Consider the following 21,271-nt stretch of genomic DNA (forward strand, 5'->3'; position numbering starts at 1 on the left):
TTTCAGAAATGTTCCCTTATTCATAGAAGTATTCACATTTATCCTCCATGCTCTGATTTGTAGAAGCCCCTCTGGGAGAAATTAAAACTTTGAAGTCTCACCTGGATTAGGGCATTTTATCCCACTCTCAGGCGCTGGCATATTAGTTGTGAAGTGTCTGTGAACTGCAACCTTCAGGTCTGGTATTAGGCGGATGATGAGCATGGCCTGATGTGCAGCTCAGAAAGTTAAATTTTTTGTCTCATCATACCAAAAGTCCTTTACAAGCACTTTGATAAACTCTCAGTGGACTGTCGCAGGCCTTTCACTTAAAGTTTCACCCAAAGTTTCTCTGGCCACAGTTCGGAGTTTGCATGCATCGTGCAAACTGCGTGAACTGTGAACACAAGAGAGGTCTGACTCAGCAGTGTCACATTATTGTGATTGGCCCCGGGTGCAAATATTTTTTCATGGTCCGCTCGTGCATATACACACGGACGGACATACACAACCGCTCCAGACAATCGCAAAGCAGACGATTGCTATATCGTTAATAATCACAGCAACTCATTGTAGGCCTACGCAGTATGAATGAATGCACGGCACCTGATGACACAATCACTTCATGTCTTTGAGTAAAGTGTGTGTGTGCTCAGAATAAAGTGCTCCAGACCGTGCGTGTGCTTTGTGCCTTGACGGAACTCACTGAGGTAACGACACGAGTTACAGTATTATTAAGAAAAAAGGGGGGCTTGGTAGAAAGTGTGCTTTTTTTGGTTTGTCGGAGAAAGGGTAAGGACGAACAGGGAAATATTCACCTTATTCACGCAAATGTTGCAAATAAGCACAAATGATCCTGCGACCAAACTCAGTCTCTGGTGTGAACGCACCATAATGAATTACTTATTCATGGTGGAGTCACTTCCTTGAATCAAAGCCCTAACATCAAGGGACTTCACAACGTTGAGCCTATAACAGTCTTCGTGATATCCAACAACTGAAAATGCTCAAGTGATTCCTTCTTTTGCTTAAGTGTAGTGTTTTTAGTGTCTAGAGTTAAAAAATGGCAAACAAAAAGACATTTTCAGCATCAAAATAAGATAAACAGAGGCTTATTTCACCTTTTAAGTAATGTTTAGTCTTTGCCTCCAGTGGAAAGTAAAATGAAATCTTTAAATCCCTCTTTTTATACTGGGAAGAAAGAACAACTCCAGTTACTGAAATGTTCTACGGACTGAACTACTCAAAAAGTCATGTGTTAAACTAGATTGTGAATGTTCTGGTGGATGAACAGCTGAGTGAACTGCTCTGTCTCTGCGTCACCCATTCAGAAAATGTAGTTGTAATGCTGGTGTCTAAAAGAGACAGTTCAGGTTCATATGGGAGGTCAAAGGTCAGCTACAGAGCAGGCTGCGGTGCCGTTAAGGATTTAGTGTCTTATTTCAGAGTGATGGATGCTGATGTCATGGAGGATTTCAGTGAAGGAACATCACATGTTGGTTAAGTATCAAAATCCATTGTGTCCAGCATATTCAGAATCAGTATCAGTATTAGGTATTTGACACATACGAGTGACCCAAAAATGACTCCATGTTGGCATTTTCTGATCAATCACCTTGACAACAATCTACCAAATCTAAACCCAGTACCAGTAAATCCTTTCTAACCCCTTATGAAATGTCAGTCTCATCCAGGTCATGGTTATCCAAGAAAAGCTCAATCCAACTGGGACTGGACTTGGTAGCAGATACTTGAAGACATTTTTACCTCTGATGCAAGAGGCTTCTTCAGTTCAAATCAAATCTAATTAGGATCTCTTCTTTTTAATATTTAAAATAAAACTTAAGTTATAAATAACTTAACACAAACTGAAATCCACACTGGTTGGCTGAGGAGGCAGAAGCCCTTGTTTGGGGTGACAGTCTAATTAATGTTCACAACCAGTAAAAAAAGGCCAACGGCATCTGGGATATTTTTATTTACTTAATCTGACACTGATATAACAGCTGTAGCCTGCTGACTTTAGAACCATATTTTTCATCAACTACTTGCTCCAAATACCAGAGGGCTTGGTGCAGACGATTCAAGTTGATCAACTTGAATTCTTGATCAGGTTATTGATCAAAGCTGGAGTGGGAGATTCTCTTGAAATCAATGTGACGAAATGGACTTATCATTTCTCTAGTGAGGTATTTGCCCTGTTGCAGATTGCAAAAGTCACAGTCTGCTCACAAGCTGTGTCCAAATCCAGGGGTCCCATCCCTCGGAGGCTGCATTTGGGGACTGAACGTGTCCCAGCAGCACAACAAGGCTGTCCCATTTCGAATACACCTCAACATCCGTCCTTCCATTCCCGAGCAACGAAGGACCAATGTGGGTGGATCCTTCTCAGCACAACCTATACCAGGATTCATTGTACACAAGTGACGTGACAAGATTATTATGCAGGCCTCAGAGCTGCATAGGCTCAAAGTAGCTATCGATAAAACAAGCTGGTGATGCAAAAAGGAAATACTCTGTGTACCAATCCGTCTCATTTCGGTTCGCCCAGTCCTCTGCAGCTGGGACACACCCAACAGTCATCGATTAGTTTTGCAGGGTGATGTGTTGTTCCCTGACGATCAATCTTTGGCTGAGAACAGAGAGCTTGTTAACCAGACATCAGCCAAAGCGTTTCATGCTCCTTCCGGATTGAAGTTAATAATCTTGTGCATGGTAATGTGTCATTTTTGACCAATGAAAATGAGGAAATGGCCAAGACTGAATGCTATGTACATCTGTTCTTTGCAAACACTAAAGAGGGAGGAGATTTGTAAGCAACTGAGCTTGGTTAAAACCTTGTTCCATGCTCACGGGGAACGGGATCCAAAATGAAATCAGTTAACACTCTCCGACCAGACTGTTAACTGATTTCATTTTGGACCCAGAGGAGGCTTCTTTTTGAGTAAAACATGAACATTAGTTATTTTTGCTACTATTGTGCAGGTCATGACAGTCTCTAAGTGGTGCACTGCCTTTTAGCAGAATGAAAGAGAAAATCACCACGATGTGGACCCTCTGCAGATCCGCAGGGCTAAAACGGGGTTAAAAGCTGAAAAGTTGCAAAGCCTTTGACTCAAGGACGCATGCCACTCTGAAGTGCACAGAAAACGGCGAGCAGTCTGTGAGATTTGTCTCTGGTGTATTAAAAGCAGACCGTGTTAGTCGCGGCTCAAACATCCTTTGGAAGATCGAGGCTTTTCAGTCCCTGGTGCTTTTGGCAACCTATTCCTGTCACTGTTTCTCTCATTTCCTCTCTCTCAACTTAGATTTTTCTAACATACCACAAACGTACCAACGCAAATTGCCTATAATATGGAGGTAAATTGCCCCTCAGGTGGCTGGAGCTCACCTTTATAGAACTTTAAAAATACTTCTTGAATACTAATTTACCACTAGTGGGCGCCGGATGTAAGGACAAAGAGTGAAATTCAGCAGGATACACAAGTGGGAAAGAAAATGCTCCTCATAGTTGGTAAATGAACAACTCAACTCTGTCTGCTCCTCGTCCACAGCATCTTGGCTAATGAAGGACAATTTGTTCGATATCTGACCTGCTGCCAAACCATCAGGCGGCCGAGATTAAAAGTGTTTGATGCTTTAGGGCCTTAATCTACAGATCAGAAGCAGTAGACCACTCTGGCTAATGAAATCAAAATATCACAAGAATGAAATGCTCTTTTGGCCTTAACCTTTATTTTTTCCTGACAAGAGTTTGTTGTTATGTTATTCTTAATGCCCAACCATAGTGGCTGATATAATGTAGATTTTGACCTGCATGTTGCGATATGACGTATGAAGTATCTATGGGTCGGAGAGTGTTAATTTTGAAAACTGATACGACATGAATGCAGCATTTGCCACAGTCTTGAGCATAGACACAAATTAAAGTCAGCATGACCGGCGATGTTCGGGGATTCAGGTGCCTTCTAACTAACTAACTGTAACTAGTCCATTAAGAAATTAGTCTACAAAAAATTAATCAACAACAAATCTAAAAATTGATTAATATTTTTGTTTTTTTATACTTACTATTTTTGTCCTTATGGGGATTCAGATTAACCACCTCCTGATAATGTGCCTACATTTCTAATGTACAGTGCCACCAGTTGAAGGAAGTCATCACTTTGCATTAGATCCCACACTTGAATGTGGCAACTGACAACCTGCCAATTGTGACAAGTTAGTGTGAAAGCATTAGGAGAGTCAATAAAAGCACTATCAAGGATATTTACAGCCTCCACACTGGGGGGATGGGAGTGGGGTTTAGCTGGATACCTTTCCAAGCATGCATCAGAAGGCTAGAAAGACCGACTGGTCCCAGGATGGACACTCAGAAAGACCATCACAACTCCAGGAAGAACAATGCAGAGTCCCGGGGCACCTTGGGCTTTATGTCTTTGGACAGTGGGAAGAAAGGCACTGGCCGCTGGAGCATTAAACCACCTAGAGACAAGCGGTGACATTATCTCAGGGAGCTAAAACGATTCTATTCAAAAGCTGAGATGAGCTTTGCCGGGTTCTTACTATAAAATGGCTGAAATGTTGAACCAATAAACTTTCTGCTGCTTTTAGGACCGGAAGATTCCTTTGTGTCTCTTTAAATTATTGATATCAAATATGGCCCCGGGCATGAATGCAGTATCCGTTTTTCACGACACCTCCCCCCTCTGAGCACACTTTCTCTTCCAATTTACCAAGTGAAAGGGAATTTGATTGCCCTTCATCAGACACCTCTGTAATATCACCCGCAGACATTTGGCGAAAGTTCGGTGAAAAGGCTTTTGCTGCTGTAAATTTTGATGACACTAATTTCTGGGAAGGAATAACTATAAAGTGTTTCTCAAGAGGAAATCAACGCCGAACCCCCAGCTGTCTGGGATGGTAATGAATCATTCAGGCTTTGTGCATGGAGGGAGGAAATCAGCCACAACCCAGTGTGTCCCAGTGTCTATCTGTGTGTGCCCGCGTGTGTGCGCGCGCGCGTGTGTGATGATGACAACATCTGCTGTCGAGTTGACAAGGAGGAAACATCAGAGGAACGCCGACAGGCTCTCTGATGAATTTATTTCAATACAATAGAAAACTTCAGCTGACCTAAATTACAAAACATGCCAGACCAAACAGTGGAGGTGAACTGGAAGAACTCACTCCCTTCCAAAAGAATTGGTCCCTATTGTCCACTGTTTCTGTACGTGTGCGTCATATTTACAACCATTGAAGTCTTTTCTACTCTTCATTTCCATCCGGAGCTAACATTCCGTGCTAGTGTGGAAAGTGGTATCCACATAAACCATTAAAAAATGTTAATATGATGACGATGATTGGCAATAGATGTGATGCGTGTGTGTGTGTGTGTGTGTGTGTGTGTGTGTGTGTGTGTGTGCGTGTTTGAGGTTGTGGTGCCCCTTTGAGGGGTGATGTCATTTGTGACACAAAGACAGGCATCTGTGTAACCAGCATGACCCGGACCGGGACAAATACACACACACACACACACACAAGTCCTTCCAATCAAACAACAAATTAAATGTTTTTTCATTGCCTTCAGAAACAACACCTATTGACATTGTACGAGGCCGACGTCGCTTCTAATTGCTTTCCAAATCCACAACAAATGACATTACAAAACTTGCTCACAAGAGCATTTTTTATCTCCCCCATGTGGTTAAGGGTTAAAAAAAATGGCCCCAACAAAAACCTGATGAGGCAAAGTTGTGCGGAAGAAAAATGTTCTGTTTGCACTTTCACCTTCAAGTTGACCTCCAAAAATAATGATTTTGATTATCATGGCTATGTGGTCCACAATGTACACCTGTACTTCATCTGTAATGTCTCTCACAGGCCATATATTAGTCCCATCCATCATGAGTGAGCTCTGAATACACCTTCACATTGCACACACACATATGCACACACACAATACACCACAAGACACGCACCATTTCCATCGCGTCGCCCATCCATCACTACGCTTTATGAACAGTGAGTTGATTAATGCTAAACAGTGTTAGTTAGTAGAACCAGGAAGCCAGTTAGTGTGATTAATGACCTGATCGGAGAGGGGGAGGGGCTAAAAACAGCTGACACACACACGCACACACACACAGACACTCTCACACACTCACACACACACTCTCACAGCGTTTATATCGCAGCTTTATATAAAAAATGAAGGAAGGAATGTTGAGCTACTGCCTTCTCCACCTCTTACTGTTACTATCTGTCTCGTGCTCCTGCTTTCTCTCCCTGTGCCTGTTTAATCTGCGACACCACTGTACTGCTTCTCCCTCAAGACAGCAACACCCGGAGGATCATGGGAGAACACCTCGGCTCATCGACAGATGAAGTGATGAGGAAGTGTTGGTGCAGATGAGTGTGCTGCAATGTTTCACGGCCCTTTATTTTCTTCTAGTTTTTCTGTGACAGATTTACAGTATTAATGTGTGATTTTGCTTCCCTCCATCAACTATCTCTGTTTCATTTAACTATTTCAGTGCGTTTACACACAGACAACTGAGTGCAACGGCTATGACTGTCTTCCTGTTTACAGATGATGCCCCTCCATCACTGCTAGCTTTTCACTCCACCTTTGAGCGTGACCATTCTGAGCCACTATAAACACATGCCGATGTAGTTGGACAGCAGTGTGTGTGCGTGTGTGCGTGTGTGTGTGTGTGTGTGTGTGTGCACGCTCGCATGTTTGTCACTGTCTGATTCTCTCTCTCCCAGTCTTTTCTCTCATGGGAATTCTTAAAGAGCACAAGGCAAACAGCACTTTGGCAACAACAAGTTGCTGCTTGGCAACACTCAGTAGGTGCACATGCATGCACACACACTCACACACACACTCACACACACACACACACACACACACACACACACATACATACACACACAAACACACATTAAATACTGTGTCAGTGCCGGCTGGGTGTTTACCAACCAATGGGCGAAGCAGTGAATGAGAAACTAAATAAAATCAGAGAAAGTGCTTTTATTACGTTCCACATTTCCACAACTGAAAACTAATGAAGAGAGCATTACGGAGCGTGCTCCAGCGCTTGCTAAAACACTCCCATTAACTATACTCCATGAAGTATTTGTTTCACGCGTCGCAGCAAAAGCTTTCACTCAGACCTTCTGGTAAGTGCACCAATAAACCGGAATCAACTGGAAATTGCGGATGGCCTGCATTTCAGCCGGTCGGCAAAGAAGTGGACGGGATGAAACAACATGAACAAGGCCAGTCCAGAATGTGAAAGAACATTTCCCCTATCTGTGAATTATTCATACTTGTGCAGAGCCCGTTTGTAATGTACCTGTTGGTCGAGGCTGATTACTTGGCCTTGCATTAATCCAGCGTCCATGAGAGCATCGTCCGCATTCTGTTCCCATGGCGTCCGGGTGACTCCACCTCTCTTAAAACCCTGGCCTCAGCACACTGAAAATAATCACTGAAAACATACAGTGCTGTCCATCAGCAGCACTGGGAGAAATCCTGCCCTTGTCGTTGGCCCATCAAAACATCCATAAAATGTTTACCGCCCCTGGCAGGCAGGCAGAATGGAGAATTAACTTGACTTGATTCATGTACATTCACGGGACAAGTGTACATTTGTCACAAGGCAGACATTATCTTAACAACGGCCCTGCTCTGTCCCCCCGAACTGCTTAGTGTCAAACATTAATAATTTGTAGATACCCTCCAGAGTAAAATTGCAATCAAGTTTGGTGAAAATCCATCCATGCGTTTTCTAGTTATTTTGTACAACACACACACACACACACACACACACACACACACACACACACACACACACACACACACACACACACACACACACACACACACACACACACACACAAACACAGACACACACACACACACACACACACACGCAAGAGCAACTGGTGTATCTGTTCGCAGCGCAGCCAATCAAAACTGTGGAATCAGAGGATGCAATGTGTCAAAGCGTTTATTCATGAAGTCAGTAATTTCAATCAGACCGCGAGGAAGCGCAGTCCGATTTAATGGGAGTTTTAAACACAACAGCGGGCCTCAGTAAGAGGAGCTGTTTACCTTGATGATCAACTGCGAGGTGTGCAGCCTGTCGCCCGCAGCTCCGTCTCGTGTCTAACAGCTCACTGTGGATTTTTCGCTCTTTTTGTGTTTACAATTGTTGTGATGGGAATGTGTTTCCTGCATTAATTGTTCATTTCCTCGAACTCCAGAGAGGATCCTGGGTAAAAACACCACAGGCTGTATTTATTCATATAAATGATGAAGTTCAAAATTCGAAGCAATCTTTTTTCATTTTCAAGGAAAAAGTTCATGTAATTCAAACAATATTTAAGCCCAGGGGCTTAATAGCATCTTGCATCCGGACCAGAGCGGCACCAACCGAGTGTTTCTTGTCGTCTCTCTGCTCCACTCTCTCCCTCACAATTTTAGATGATGAGCCAAACTTTGGTCCAATCTGCTGCCAGAATTTATGCTGCATCTGTCCCCACCTCCACTTGTCTTGTAGACCTCGTTGACAGATGATAAATGTGCTGATGACAGCAACCGCGGAATTTGCATTCAGCATTTATCTCCATATTCACTGTCTGGCTTTTGTCCCCACTGAGTTCAGAAACTTATTCCATGATAGTCCTTCTTCATTCATCAATGGAATTTCTATTCAGCTATTATGTCTGCACTGTCACTACTGCCATCACTAACTGATGACATTTCTGTCTCCAGGTGAGATAAGATGGATAAGTAATGTACCTTTATTGATCCCCGTAGGGGAAATTCAAAAACACGCCAGCATATACACAGATTCCATTATATGCATGAGTAGCAGCACAGGGGGGGGGGGGGACATAATAATATAATAAAGTAGAAAAGAAACAGAATCTAAACAAAAATTAAAAGATTGTGCAGTTGAGATTTGAAGTGTGTGTTGTGAGATGTTATGCAGTCTGATGGCTGACGGCACAAAGCGCTTTGAGTCTGTGGCTGAACGTGCTCCTAAGTTGCCTCAGTTCGGCACAGAGGGGATGAGAGGAGTTGTCCATGATTGCTTGGCTGAAGATGTACTGCACTGTGGAAAGGTTTAAGACACATTGGAGGTTTAGATTCTTCTCCAACAAATACCATCAGGGTGGCATCTGACTGGTCTCAGATTCATTCCACAGAATGGCAAAGAGCCAAGAAGAACAAGAAGTCCTCAAACAGATGGTTTGACCCCCCCGAAGAGCCCTGATCTCAACATTATGGAGTCAGTCTGGGATCCCACGAGGAGACAGAAGACAGTGAGGCAGTCTCACTTCACACAACGACAGTGGGGAGTTCTCCAACGCGCAGGGAACAACCTACCCGACAAGTACTTGGAAAACAATGTGTGCAAAATGCCTTTTTCATGGCAGACAGTCATGTCACAGCAGAAAGGCACAGGCGTAAATAATGTAATGGAAAAAATGATGCTGTGTCCTGGTATTTGCTGGCTCATTTTCACACTGGCATGTCAGGAGCCATCATGAGTATCAACAATAGCGCCTGTGCCTTTCCCCCAATGACATGTCAAAACGCCTGGCGTGACAAAGGCCCATTGTACCACGGAGAAAAGGTAAAGTGTGGTCACATCAAATATTGATGTGATTTAGTTTTCTTTTTAAGTGCACACAAAAGAAAACAATTAATGATAACTAGTCATGACATGAGCAGGCCGATGAGGATTGATTGTTGTGATTGCGCGGCGAACGCAGTATGCAGTCCGCCCTCACGTGCAACCAGGAATTAAAGGTGAAGCGGGAGATGTACGCGTACACAACCAGATGCACGATCGAACGGAACTGTTCACCCCCCTTCTGTGTACTACGCATGTTACTGAGGTATTCCACAAAAAGGGCCACCAAACTCAGGCAGTATAGAACCTGTGGACTTGCATTGTGTAAAAACAAAACCATGGCAACCCTGGACGAGACTAGCCTGTGGTTTCTTATGAGAAAAAGCTATCGCAGCACCCTCGTAGATGACATGTGCGTATACATCTGATGGGTAATCTTGCTCGTCAACTTCAGGCAAAAGGTTGATCAGGTCTCCTCTACCCAGTTCACACTTTCCTTTGAGCCGAGAATGTTTGATCGCCACAGTTTGGAATCTCAATTAACGGAGTCCATGACGCAGCGAACTACAAGGCGATCAGAACACAGCCTATATGCTGATTTCCCTGCTGACACAGAATCTAGACTGAGGAACCACTGGTGTCCACTGGGAGCAAAACCTCATGTCATGCAGTGCAAAAATAACAAAGGACGGCTGACAAATCCCCCCCCCCCCCCTTCACACACGAACAACAAAGTCTCATTAGGGCTAAATTGGGGAGCAAATTGGTCTCTCAACAATCATCGTCTTTGTGTCTGATGAGCCTTGTTCACTCGGAGGAGACGATCAGTGTCAGTCGACCGAGCACAGAGCAGAAATAGGGTTTATTAGCACGCGTTGTTCAAATGCTCAGAGGATTTCTGTCCAAAAAAGTTTGGATCCACAAAACAGAGCATGAAAAAAGGGAGATCTTATTATTAAGACGTCTTATATTGTGTACAATAGGAAAAGAGGCTTCGAAAGTTGGTCGCAATTTAACTCGAAATTCCTGTTTGTTCTTCCGTGGCAAAACACCTGAGACGTCCGTCGATCGGATTTATTGAATCTGTATGAGGGTGAAATCCACGTCAGCTTGTCCAGGGTGAATTTATTTCTCACGGTAACAGAAAACAGAACTCGCCACACTCGCTGCTCTTTTAAATCTTTCCCTGGCTTCCCCCGCTTCCTACTGTACGTTAGTCAGGGCGGTCCCGGCAAATGTTGCCGGGAACATGTAGGCATGTAATTAAAACACCAATCACACAGGAACACAGGAACAAATGATGCTGGGGCTTTACTGCAAAATAGGTCACTCTAGATAAGAGCACTGGCTGAAAGACTACAATGTCAAAGCGGACGAGGAATCCGTGTTTAGATTGAGGTTAAATAGGGCGTGAAAGGGAAATGTCATGTAAAAGAAAAGATGGAGGAGGAAGCAGAAAATAAAGCTGAGGCCTGGGCTGTGTGTTTGCTGCGTTGAGTGTTATCCTATTATATTCTGTTCCAAAGACAGTTCGGTCCTCAGGCTGCTGCGAAACAGCTCCTTAGTCAGGGAATGACTGCTGTGCGTGAGTCCACTGTTGTTGGTCCTTAGGTGGATACAGGACTATTTCCTGTTTTCTGTTGTGTATTTTCTGTTTCTCTGCAGGTAGAAACTAAAGGGCACAAAGAGACGTCCGTCCTTCACCTCCGCCTCTCTTCTATCCCCAGGTGTTGGTGCATTTGTTTTGAACTTATGGAAGTTTTACAGAATAAACTATTGTAGAGAATAAAGACATTCTTTTCGAAGAAAGGATGAACTTGCAGTTTTATAAATTAACCCATTGCATGGATGCTGAAAAACGACTAATTTAACAGATTTGTTGATGCGGTGAAACTTCTGCTTCCACCTGCAGATGATGATCTCCATGGTGCCAAGAGCGATCGTAGATAGACCAATTTTACCATAAATGTTTCCATTAATCAAAAAAAAAAGGATACAAAATTACTATTATCATTTGCAGAAGTAGCAATACATCAACATGTCATTTCCTTTGGCTCACTATAGTTTCATGTCTTCATTACTGTCTGATGTTTTTGAACTTAACTCATTTTCCAATCTCGAACAAACGGATGAGGGAATTTAATCTGAAGGATGCGGAGTCTGTGAAGAAATGAGGATGAGTTCTTGAAGATAAATCACTGGATCACGAGAGCTGAGTTTTGATATGCACACAGTAAACATCTAACATGAGTTTGATTCATTTAATTTAATATGGGGAATTTTCACTCCACTGAAAGAAGAATGCAACCCATGAGAAACAGACTCCACAAAGTACTTGTAATATAATGTAATGTACATGTTATATTCAATATAAATGTTCTATCAAATCTTCTACATTGTTGTACAATATATTCTTCTTTTTTTAAATACAAGTGAACCTTTTCAAACTACATGTGTTTGTCTCCTGTTTTGTAGTCAGAGTCTGTTAAACCTCTCCAGGCACAGTACTCAGTGATGCGTCGGATTTCAGTCTTAGCACCTGTTCCGGCGCCCTGGGAAGCAACGCCTCATCAAAGTTCCAATAAATTGACTCCACATTTAATTCTCAGCTTCAACAGATCTCACTGAACATTGAACGGAATCTTAATGTGCTGTGGGTCCTGGTCTCTGATCGGGAGAAAACTAAAAGGGATGATGGAAGTTGTAGGAAACACATTTTCATTCTGTCAGTGTGTCCTGCAGAAACACAGAGGCACACACCCATTCCTGTTTTTTCTTTTTTACAGCTGCCCACTGAGGAACTCCACCAAAGCCCTGACAGTCTTCACTGAAGCACTTCAACACAAGAGATCGGCATCTTAAAAAGTTCCCTGCAAAGATTGCTCAGATCAGTACAGGGATTTGATTCAACATCCTTCAGGTCAAAGACAGATTTTCTTAGGTTTCCCTCACACTACTTTTCAGCATTTGTGCTGCAGCAGGGTAAAGATGTGTCTTTAAATGAAACTTGGATGTTGTGTTTAGCCTGAAGCACTACAAGTTTTAAGTAAGGGGATTTTGATATAGAAATATGAGAAACATTTTGCTGAATGATAAAATGCTAAATGGATTGCCTTTTATACAGAGCCTTTTTATGTTGAGATGTTCCGTGAACAATTTTTCCTTCCAGATATCGGTTCCTGGCCTTTCAGTATCCGCTGATACAGAGTCCTTATCCGATACCAGTGTATTTAACGCACGCACGCACGCACGCACGCACGCACACGCACGCACACACACGCACACGCACACGCACACACACACACACACAAAACGACACACACTGTGTGGGCACACGCTACGGTGCTTTATCCTCTATTTTACTTTAAATGAGCTACAATAAAAAAATATATATTAGTCATTTTCTCAATGGCTTCAATAGAAACTGATTTCTCTTTGCAGCCACTGGAGTCGGCCTCGGCTTGTCGTCCCAGAGAATCCAGGCTTCAGGTACTTTCGCTTTGGCTTCACTTTCTGAACCCAATGACTACGTCCATTTTTATATATATATATATATATATATATATATATATATATATATATATATATGGTCTGATGTGGGCGGCCAAGCTGCAATAAGTGCAGCGCCTCAAAGTAGCCAACGCAAGAGTGAGACGACCTGGTGACAAAAATAGGAAATCCTCCAGCCTTTGCGGTCGACCCGCCGAGAAGACTGAGTCCTCTGAAGGGTGCATGCCCCCCCACATACACAGAACAATAATGACCCTGCCAACAGTTCCAATTTATCACCACTTGCCTGAGTTGCTGTGGGATACAACTAATGAGCCATTACTCTTGCTATTACCCAGAATACATTGCTTTAGCCCTTCAAGCTCCCCAGCCTCTTGGTCATTGGTTGATACGCATGTGTGACACTGCCTGTTCCTATATACTCTGACATTGTATGGTACATCTGAATATACTTCCAGTCCGCTGTGTTATTCCAGCACAGTGTGTCTGTTTGTGTGTGTGTGTGTGTGTGTGTGTGTGTGTGTATGTGTGTCTATTCATTTGAGTGTGAGTCAGAACATCCCATTAGTTAGTCAATTGATTCAATATAATAACCAAGGATCCAGGGACAGTTCACAATCATCTCAGTCAGTGTTTTCTACAAATCACTATACACAATGTCATGACAATTTAAATACAAACGGGTGCTGCTGGACGGACGCAAAAATTTGCAAACGGATCAAAAAAAGTTAAACGTCTGCCTGTGGGACAATAGAAGCAACAATGAATGCTGCTGAATGTCATTCACATACTGCGTCAGTGGTACAAAGAATTAAAGCCAAGGCAGAAAACCAACTTTTCTATGGCCTTAGTTCTGCAGGTTGGAGGTGAAGGTTACCTGCCTGGTGCCAGATCTCTGAGTTACAACCAAGCCTTGCTCATGACTGACTGCAAGAAAAAAACAGCCTGAACCAATCAGAGCCTTTGTGGCCCGGGTTAAGACGCGTGGGGTCAGGTATATCCTCCATCACAAGCGGAGTCCATTCTAAATGATTTCGCGACTTTGTGAGCCGTTCGAGTTTTCTGAATGATGGGGGTTGTGACGTACGCTGATGTTCATGTGGCCTATATTAATGTTGTCTGAGAGCCAAATAACACCAGCTATGTGAATAGAAACTCTGTAGAGGTGTGACGTGCTGTGGGTGAGGTGGATCTGAGCCCACCGTGACATGAGCCACAATTATAGCAGTCGGACCTTTGACACTACCCCTCTCCTTGTCTTGTCTCCTCACAAAGGCAGCGTCTTGCCCAACTACTGTGACACCCCACAGACGGAAATATGACCAGACAAAAAAAAAAAAAATTAGCAAAGCAGGAAGGAGAGCAAACTCACCGCTGGTGAGTCAGATGCTCCTTTTCCAACTCTCACTCCACATGGAGCTCCTACTCACTGACAGGCTGCAGAGAGAGAGAGAGAGAGAGAGAGAGAAAGAGAATAACAGATGAGTGACTTTCACATTTGACGTTGCTTTAAACATTTCTCAGCGAAGACGGAGGCAACAATGCATCTTGAAAACACTGCAGACTCCCACAGTCACCCATGAGAAACGACAACAGAACTTTGAACACCGAAGATCGAGCTTGAATGCCGAGTACCGCATCCCACATAAAACCTCACGGGCAGAGAAAGGGTGGAAGACGGAGGGAGGGAGGTGAACCAAAGGAGAGAGAGGGAAGAGAGAAAAATAAAGGGAGAAGTAGAGAGGGTTAAAGAAAGGAGGGATATGGATCAATGATCGGGCCTCATTTGTATAGATGTCAGATAATTAGGTGAGCAATCATCCCCAGAGATGAGTTCATGGGCGATGAGCACACACATTCATTTATACATTCAGAAGTGTGTGTGTGTGTGTGTGTGTGTGTGTGTGTGTGTGTGTGTGTGTGTGTGTCTGTGTGTGTGTGTGTGTGTGTGAAGTATTTTTCCACCAGCGAGTCCAAGAGCAACAGATGTGTGAGAGGGAGAAATGCGCCGGGTGAAGCCGACGTAACGGGCTGCTATACTGACTTTATGTTGGCCTTTTATTAAATATCTAATATTGCCGAGTCTGAGTCCTCCACAGAGGATAGTGACAGAGATTACTCTGTGACCACAGCCACGTCAAAATCCTTTCTGACTCGTGACCAAATCCTATTTTTTAAGAGCCTCCAAAACCTGAAGGGATTTCATCTTTTAGTGTTTTAGTCTTAGCGTCTCATAATCATCCACTGATACTTCCGCAAGCTTTTCCCCTTCAGTTTGCAATAAAGTTACGGAGGTAACAGGGATTTTGAATAACTTTTGCAGAACTATAAATGATATTGAATTGGGTTACAATTAAGTACAATTAAGTATAATTACTTACATTAATTTAATGTATGGCAAAATATATATTTTTTAATCTCATCTGTATAACTTACCTGTTGGTTTTTTATATTGTGTTATTCTACAATTTTGTTAAGGTTTATTTGGACCTGTCAACTCCTTGCTATAAAAATAGAAATATCATGAAAACCAAAATATCAAAAGGCACCAATTTCCTTCACCATACTTCATAATTAGGAAGTTTTGTGGAAAAAAAATTCAGATGGTTTTGGTTCTGCTCCAGAAATGAAATGATTATTAACCGATCACCATATCACGCTCAGGATTTTTTCTGCCTCTGCTGCAAAACGACATCTCATATTCCAACGACATGTAAACACCAGGGACAAACATCATGATGCCAGTTATTTTAACAGATGACAATTTATAGAATAAGTTTAATGTGTACGTCTATTCATTTGATCTTTTTTCTTCTCCTGCAACACCCAGTGATTGACAAAATATCTACGCAGCCAACAAGCACAACACTCCCCGATTTTGTTATTCACATCCTAGCCTGAAGCGGAATTTTTACCTGAATGCAAATGCCTGGTAAGTTTGATGTGGTCCTGACATTTCCCAACTCAATGCTCCATTAAACAACTGAAAGGGGAGGATGAATTATGAGACAATGATTGCAGCATTGAATACAAAATAAAAGTCAGATGAATTATCGAGAAAGGAAGCTTTTTGTTTTGGTCTCCGCCTCCGCTTACGGAAACAACAACAGACCGAGAGAAAATTCAAATCCTCCGTCCTTCTCCACAAGGTCGTGACCTCTATTAACAGGTCGATGGAGCCTCCTCCCCGCCGTCAATCGCTCTTTATCTACTGAGACCTATCTGCTCTGCCAGGTGACCTCATCTGACATGACTCGTGGGTCAGGGGGACAACGCACGTGTCGTAAACGCCGCGCATATGAAACCATTTACCATGACTAATAAACACACCTTTCTCTCTCTCCCTCACATGCGCGCACACGCACGCACACACACGCGCGCACACGCACACACACACGCGCGCACACACACACAAAGTCTGACATCTGTTCCCCTTATCATTAGTGTTCCTGAATCATCCATCCATCCATCCATCTTCTACTGCTTTAACCATTTAAGGGTCGCGGGGGGCTGGAGCCAATCCCAGCTGACATTGGGCGAGAGGCAGGGTTCACCCTATCGCAGCGCCACATACAGAGACGAACAACCACTCCCTCTCACACTCACACCTACGGTCAATTTAGAGTCTCCAATTTACCTAAGCCCATTCGGCATGTCTTTGGACTGTGGGAGGAAGCCGGAGAACCCGGAAAGAACCACGCATTCACGGGGAGAACATGCAAACTCCACACAGAAAGGCCCTGGTCGGTTTGAACCAGCTTCCCGAGTCATTGTCTGTCAACATGACTTCTACTTCAGTCCCAGTCCTTTAAAGGGGCTCAGGTGTGTGTCAACACTTGAAGAGTTGGGACGTTGTCTGTGACACTAAACGTCAGGGTTGCCCCCCCCCCCCCCCTCACTCCTGCCCTCCTCGTTCTTCACTCAGGCCGTCGCCAACGTAAAGGCCTCGGCCAAAGGTTCATTACAGAGCCAGTCATCTGGACCGAAGACACAAAAGTTCACCACGCAATTGACTCTGAGCTGTGTGCTCTTTAACCCTGCGTAGCTCCTTCTGTTGTTCCCTCCGCTACGTGTGGCACAGTACACTCATGTATCACATCAGTGGCTTTGTTCTCCCACTGCTTCTTCATCTCCCACTGACACATCTGACAGTATTTCTAAAGGTCAAGTCAGGCTACGTATTAAAATAGTATCCACCAAACTGTACTGGGGAAAAGGGGGCATTTACTCCATTCAGCTTTTTTCAGTCAGACACTATTTTCTTCACAATAAGAACAATCATCATTAATGATTCAGTCTGAATGTTTGTCACCATGGCCGTTATTACAATTATACTATATTCCTTACCTGGAGTTGGGGGTTATGCGGAGGATAGTCAGATGGTTCATCTGTGTTGTTACTTCACAGACCATTATGACACTGGGGGATAAGGCATATCAGTGAAAAAGTCATTCCAGGAGAAAACGATTCCTCCTGCCCCGACTCGCCACAGTTCACTGTTTACAATCTCCATCGCTGCAAATAATAAATCCCACTGCGATGGGGTTGTTGCAGTCCTTTTCCTCTCTCTCTCTCTAGGAAGAGCTTTGGGCGACAACACAGGCTCAAACATGCTTGTTTCTTTTTAACCAAGCATGATCATTTGAGTATGAACTAAAGCCTTTCAGACTTCCTCTTGCTCTTCCTCACATGTAGCTTCTTCTAGTATCGATGATAATTGCAAGAGTAAGATGAAAGTAATAAAATCCACCAACCAGCAGCTCACTATTCAACCCATTACATCTCGTGCGGCAACACTGCAGACGTTGAGGCCCAACTCTCTTCAACATACATCTTTTTTTTTACATATAAAGACTATAGAAAGGCAAGCTTGCTCAGATTGCATGGGTGTATTCTATTCACGACGCTAACTAGTGGTCACCGCTGTCTACATTTGTAAGCGAGAAAGCATTTTTTTTTTTAATGATTTACTTTATTGGCTTTATCTCATGTTTGAATCTCTTCATTTAAAAATTCCTGCTTCCTCGCTTAAGGTTTTTTACTGCCACCGTCTGTAGGTTCAAAGAATAAATAAGAAGGAAAAGAATCAATTCCATTCTCCTTCAGCCAGCGACATAAAAAGGCTGCTCATTTACTAATTAGAAATAGCTGCAGCCGCTGCACTTTGTCGTGAACTAGCTGTTCTTCAGGAGAAGACCTGCTGAACAGTGGTGATGCATTAATATTGGTGTCAACGCCATAGCCGTGGCAGAGCCTGCATGAACTACGATGACGATACAAAAAACACCCCAAAAAATCCCTAACGCTATGTTTATGAGTCCGACCCTTTTTCAAAAAACATTTCTCCCCTATTCAAAAATATGTGACATTCATTTACTCTAAAAAAGAGGCAAACTTTGCAAGAATCCCTGAGGCTGCATTTCTCCAAATGATCCTTTGACTGCATTAGAATCCAGTGTTTTCATTTAAAAATCTGAAATTCCCATTCTCAAAAAGTCCCCAACTGAGAAGATGGTGAAGCACTTCTGTGAGGGAAGCATCTACTTTGGGATCAACTAAAAACTGCCTTGCGTCCTCATCCCTCATTGAAAAATGCTGCCTTCATGTAAATGCAAATTCTTGCAGCAAAGATGTCGATGGATCTACAACTGCATCGTGCAAACCGAATGAAGGGGCACTGCGATTACTTCAAGTTGCGATGGTCGACATTCAGGCAGCAAAACAGATATCCATATTTGTGCATGCATATTCATGTTTGGTCATAATGCAGTGGCCATATGTGGCATGTGCGGTCGTGAAAGGCCATGAAGTACAGTAGCACTTCAACAACAGAGGAGAGCCCTCGATGCACTTTTTTCTTTTTCTCTTTTAACCTGCGGCCACGGGGGGCAGAGACCTGCTTGTTTAATGAAATGTACAGCCGAGGCGAAGCCGTGACTGTGATGTCTTTCATTTCTCTCTTTGTGACAAGCCCATTGGCTGGAATCTCTCCATGAAGACGTTTACGCCGCAGCGTCGCGATGACCCTGCACGGACCCAGAGGTGAATCATGTCCCCGTTCACTGGCTTTGATTTACATCAAGTGACGGGAGTGAGCTCAAAGGGAGCGGGGGGCTGCGGCCACAGATAACTGCTTACTGTATAAGGGCAGCCATTTTGGCAACAACCCCCCCCATATTCTAATGATGATATGCTAATTACATATTGAAATACATTACTGTTCTGAACTACTGGTCTAATATTTTTAGGGCCCTTGTAAGTCACACGTCCTTAGCACCCTCCAAACTGGTGCATTGTCTGTGAAAACACAAATATCTGTTTCAAATTTTGTCCCAATCCATCTCCCCAACTGAAGTTCTGAGCCTGCTGACACAATGTCAGGAAAGAACCAAAGCCGTCAAGATTCACCCCCTGGGAAAGACCTGTGTCAAAAGATCTCCCCACCGTCCATCCAGTAGCCCTCTTGTAGAAAGATTTTGCTCTGGACCAAAGAGGTGAGCTGACAGACCGGCCAGACATCACTTTCCCCCGGAGCCACTGGTGCTGCTGCTTTGAATTCCTTCAAGGACAAACTTTTTGACTCGGTCGCCTTTAGGCTGAAAATTCTGCCACCACTCGACACATTGACCCCACTAAGACCAGACCGCTATGAACCCGCCAGTTTATTAGAATGCGGTTTAAAAAACAAAAAGACAATTTAGGAAATATAAATTCACGACATCAAAGCTTGGAGGATGATCTCCCTTATCACCAAACCAACTCGGAAACAGATTAAAACACCAAATACAATTACTTTTAAACTCAAATTGCTGCACTAGGCGCAACTGCTCAGCGGTCCAGAGATCAGACAGGGGATATACGGGGCATATCCTTCCTCCAGAAATAGTTAATGCCTCTACACATAATCAGAGCAAATTCAGCTGCATAAGGTAAAAAGAGGAGCTCCCTCTTGTTACTAATGTGTACACACACACGCACACGCACACGCACCCCTCCCCCCCGCAGAGCTGTGTTCTCTTAGTGCTTCATTATAGAGCACACACATCGATAATCACCAGAGCCATATATAAAGCAGCAAGTGCACTTTATTTTTTATGAACTGTACATACGTTTCTGCAGTTTGTTTACAGGCTCGTGTGGACTTCAGCAGAACCTGCCGGGGGTCCACAGCCCATCGGGTGACTCCAGGTGACTGCAGCCGACTCTGGTGTCGGACCCTCGGGCCCACTTTTCAAACAACTTGCCATCAGTCTGCATTTTAAGCGGCGTCCTGGTCTCTCGTTTCAAAATGACTTATTCTGAGCACGTACGATTTCTCTCTTCTCAACACAACACTTTGGTAGTTAGTCCTGCCCACTTTTGCGGAGTAGGCAGAGAGAGCAAGACATCAGATGGCAAAGTGAAAACAATGGCTTCTTCTTTATGCAGTGTTTACTCAACCAGGTGACTGCAGCTGCTGTACCTAATGCTGCAGATCCACATTCTAGCAACTCAGCCATTTTGCAAATTCAATAAACATTCATTGACCCATAGAGTCTTCTGAATGTACTTTGTCTCAGTTTCACACCACCACAGTGGTTTGGAGCTGCAAACAATGTCTTGAAACAAGGACCATTTGTGCACTTTGCTTAAGATGACTATGAAAAGTGTGATGCATTCATCCGTCAAATATTCTCCTCGGTCACCGATGCAGTGGATTCCTGAGCCACCAGGATGCTCCGCCTCCGGTGCTGCTTTTACCAATACAGCGCATCCTGTCAGAATCAGAACCAGCCATACCCTATCGGAAGTTTGGTCACATGTCTGTGTCGTCTGATCTTTTTGCATTTCTTAAACCGACGAACTGAAAGCGATGCCTATTTTCCACAGTGAGGGTCAGGTGTGCCTGCGTGAACGATTGACTGTTGGACCACAGGGCTTAGTGATGGAGGTGCTGTACCTGCAGGGTGGAATAGCTTCAACGTAATGCACCTTTAGTTTGGGAGTGGAATGAAGAAACTTCAATCGTCTTTTTAAGATAAAATCATTATGATTAATAATCCAAACTAGAAGGGCGCTCGGAGAGAGGCTAGTGCTAATGCCCTTACGTACCATGTTAAAGAAAGTGAAAAAATATATAATCATGCATC

General features: G+C 43.6%; 1 protein-coding gene across 5 annotated transcripts in view; it reads right to left on the bottom strand.

Moving 5' to 3' along the window:
- Positions 1-21,271, bottom strand: part of slc8a2b (solute carrier family 8 member 2b) — a 132,078-nt gene that overhangs the window by 36,939 nt on the left and 73,868 nt on the right. For 3 of the 5 annotated variants that reach the window (XM_047335707.1, XM_047335706.1, XM_035621759.2), the window contains one exon: positions 14,515-14,579. The exons of 1 other annotated variant lie outside the window; for it this stretch is intronic. The gene's annotated coding sequence lies outside the window, so the exon portion shown is untranslated. Of the gene's footprint in view, positions 1-14,514; positions 14,580-17,489; positions 17,509-21,271 lie in introns of those variants that run through there. One more of the 5 variants, XM_047335708.1, reaches the window with a different exon arrangement.

The sequence above is a fragment of the Scophthalmus maximus genome, chromosome 11 (assembly GCF_022379125.1).
Source record: "Scophthalmus maximus strain ysfricsl-2021 chromosome 11, ASM2237912v1, whole genome shotgun sequence".
In the NCBI taxonomy this organism is placed as follows: domain Eukaryota; kingdom Metazoa; phylum Chordata; class Actinopteri; order Pleuronectiformes; family Scophthalmidae; genus Scophthalmus; species Scophthalmus maximus.